Genomic DNA, 3,540 nt, shown 5'->3' on the forward strand with positions numbered 1-3,540 from the left:
GTTGTGTTTTCTCCCTCTGTGCCCATATTTGGTCATGTTCCTGTTCTCATTTTCTCATTATTAGTTGATCCTCATCACCTGTTTGCCCCTCATTATCTGCTCTATTTATAGTCTCCTGTCTGTTCAGTTTGCTGTCGGTTATTGTTAGGTGTCACATGTGTTCGTTTTACCTTAAGTATTTACCTTTCGTGTAACGTGTGGATTATAATTAAAAGCATTTATTTGGATTACCTTGATCTTCCTTGCCTTCCTTGGACCTACCATGACAGAATAACCGACCACAAAGGATGAGGCTAGAACTGGCCTCAATTAACGTAGCCCCGAAGGGCAGTGTTCATAGCCCTTCAGGGGCTACAATCTTCATCTTTCAAGACGGACGTGACCTGGAGGAATATGTGCTGGAGTTTTTGGACAACTGCCATCTTGCCACATTTGATGACCTCACCTTAATGGAGGGATTCTGGTGCGGGCTGGAAGACGAGATCCGCTTCGTCATGCCCCGAGCTGATCCGTGCTGGTCGCTTATGAACTACATCAACTTCGCACTGTGGATCGCCGGATCAGCATTCACCGTGGACGAAGCGGAGCCCAGCCCGGGGTCATCACATGTGAGTACCGACAGCCCAGAGTCATCAACCATCACGACCGCTAGCCCAAAGCCCAGTCTACAAACACCCCGCAGCGCGGAGCTGCCCGAGCCCACCGCAGACCGAGAGCCAGAGCCTGCCGTGGTCATCGAGACATCGCAATCACGAGCGACTGAGCTGGTGATCACCCCGGAGCCAGAGCCCCAAGTGTCTGACCAGGTGCGAGAGCCGACAGCACAAGCGGCGGCGGAAATAGCAGTGGAGATCGTGGGGGCAAAGGAAAGCCCCGCCCACTGCGCCACTGCTGAGGGTGAGCAAGAACTGTACTTGGGAGACTTGATAGACTGGAATACTGAGTTACAAATTTGTCCATCTGTTCTATTGTTCTTGCAAGAAATCCCACCCAACCTCCCTCTCCCGCCTTCTCTCATTGATCTGTTCCCTTTCTCAACGCTCATTCTGCTGGATCCTGTCAACCCCTCTGCTCACCATCTGTGGCGTGGGCTCGCTGCAGGTCTGCCCATCTCCATTGGTGTTGAGTCTGGAGGATCCCTCGACTCCGCCTCTAGCCTCTGAGGCCCAGACTCTGCCTCAGTCCTGCGACCCAGCGGCTCCACCATGGCTTCTAGCTCCCTCGTCCCTCCGGCTCCGCCTTGGTCAATCGTCCCCCTACCTCCACCTCAGGACTGCACTCCTCCCTCCGTCTGATCCTTCCTGGCTCTTTTCTCCATCTCCACCCTGGACTCTGGTTGTCGTCCGTCCTCCGCCTAAGTCCCCCTCCATCCCACCCTTTTTCTCTGTGGCGTGAGGTCGCGCCTTCTGGGAGGGGGGCGAAATGTCACAGTTATGGACTGTTTGTTGTGTTTTCTCCCTCTGTGCCCTTATTTGGTCATGTTCCTTTTCTCATTATCAGTTGATCCTCATCACCTGTTTGCCCCTCATTATCTGCTCTATTTATAGTCTCCTGTCTGTTCAGTTTGCTGTCGGTTATTGTTAGGTGTCACATGTGTTCGTTTTACCTTAAGTATTTACCTTTCGTGTAACGTGTGGATTATAGTTAAAAGCATTTATGTGGATTACCTTCATCTTCCTTGCCTTCCTTGGACCTACCGTGACAGAATAACCGACCACAAAGGATGAGGCTAGAACTGGCCTCAATTAACGTAGCCCCGAAGGGCAGTGTTCATTGACCTTCAGGGGCTACAATCTTCATTCGTGTGGATTATAATTAAAAGCATTTGTGGATTACCTTCATCTTCCTTGGACTTACCGTGACATTCATGTTTCCTGTTGTCGGTAAATAAAATATAATTGTTTCATTAACTTGTGCATTAATTTGTTGGCTGCATTTGTCTAGTGTGTAGTCATGCATGGCTGTCATATGACAAAACAAATTATATTTAGCTTGTTTTACTAAAAAAATAAAGATTTTTAATACTGTGTGTGTGTGTATATATATATAGTATGTGTATATATTATAATTAATTGGTCAGCATTTATCATTATAAGTGTTGAGGTGGGCTAGCCATGCATTCTGGGGTAATCTTAATGTCTAAGTAGTAATACTTACTTTTTTTTCCAGTGTAAAATCAACAGTCTTCTCCAAAGGCAAGATTTTTGAGCAGCTGATCGACATCTCCTTTGTGCAAACGCTGAGGAAAACGTACTAGGGAGGGTTGTGGAGTTACGGATGCTATGAGGTGATAGTGCACCCGTTCCTTTTCTCTTCTTTTTAATATGATTACTGCAGAACATAATTACATACAAGCTCTGGGAAAGATGTAGTATCTTTAACAATGAACAATCATAATGACAGAAAACAGAAATGGGGTTGCGTACAGCATAGTATGAGATTATATACACAGGCAAAAAAGCTTAAATATGTTTGAATAATCATAATATTCATATGATCAATGCATAAAAAAAACTGCATTTGTTATTTTTGTTATAAGCCTGAGGGATGAGAGTGAAATTCAGCGAGAAAAAGAGGAAAACAAAGATTTAAGCCAGTTTTGCGTGTGGATTAACTATTTTGCACATAAAAGAAATAAATTAACATATTCAAGAGATAGCGATTTTGGGTTATCTTTATAAAAAATTATATATTTAAGGAGTAAACTGTGGGTCTATTAGTAGAGTTAAAAATATAAAAACTTAAATCCACTCAAAATGTATTGGTTATATACAATTACAATAATAAGGCAGCTGTTTCTTCAACAAGACCACAAAATGAGCATATTTCATCAACGTCAAAATACAGATAGATGGATTAAACCTGTCGCTCATATCTTTTAAATAGTTGCGCTTGTAACTTCGTAGATCACATGATAACGTCAACATGGTGGATGATGTCCGGATCACATTCATACCCTGCGTCTCAATGTTCATACTATCCATCCTAAATAGTATGTGAGATTAAAATAAGTGTATGTTGAAAGGAGTATGCCAAAAGTCCCCGGATGGTCTACTATTTCAGGTCGATTTTTGAAGTGTGAATCTGTGCACACTCTAATGGCTAATATTACCCACAAACCATTGCGCTTTGACGAATGATTCGGTTGAGAACTACAAACATGAAAAAAAAGCGTGCCTGGCTTTTGCCAAGTAAAATTTAGCATTTTTTAACAAGTTTAAGGAGATTCATTATAAAATCCTTCATAAAATTTACCCCATTAATTTGTCTATTTCTAAATATTCTAATGTTGATGAGTCTTGCTCGTTTTGTGGTTTTGTTGAGGAAACAGCTGCCCATTTGTTTTTTGATTGTGGTGTTACCAACAAATTATGGGTTGACTTAAGCACCTATGTTTCTAACCTTACAAATGTGTCCCATACCTTCGTTAAAAAAAAAATAAATAAATAAAAAGCGTTAAAAACTGCATACATGGTGGATGTGCGCGACCGACGCTAAGTAGAGAGGTTTAGATAAAGGGGTTTGAGTTACTAATAATCA

The sequence above is a fragment of the Sinocyclocheilus rhinocerous genome, unplaced genomic scaffold, assembly GCF_001515625.1.
Source record: "Sinocyclocheilus rhinocerous isolate Xijiao unplaced genomic scaffold, SAMN03320098_v1.1 scaffold3517, whole genome shotgun sequence".
Taxonomy (NCBI): Eukaryota; Metazoa; Chordata; class Actinopteri; order Cypriniformes; family Cyprinidae; genus Sinocyclocheilus; species Sinocyclocheilus rhinocerous.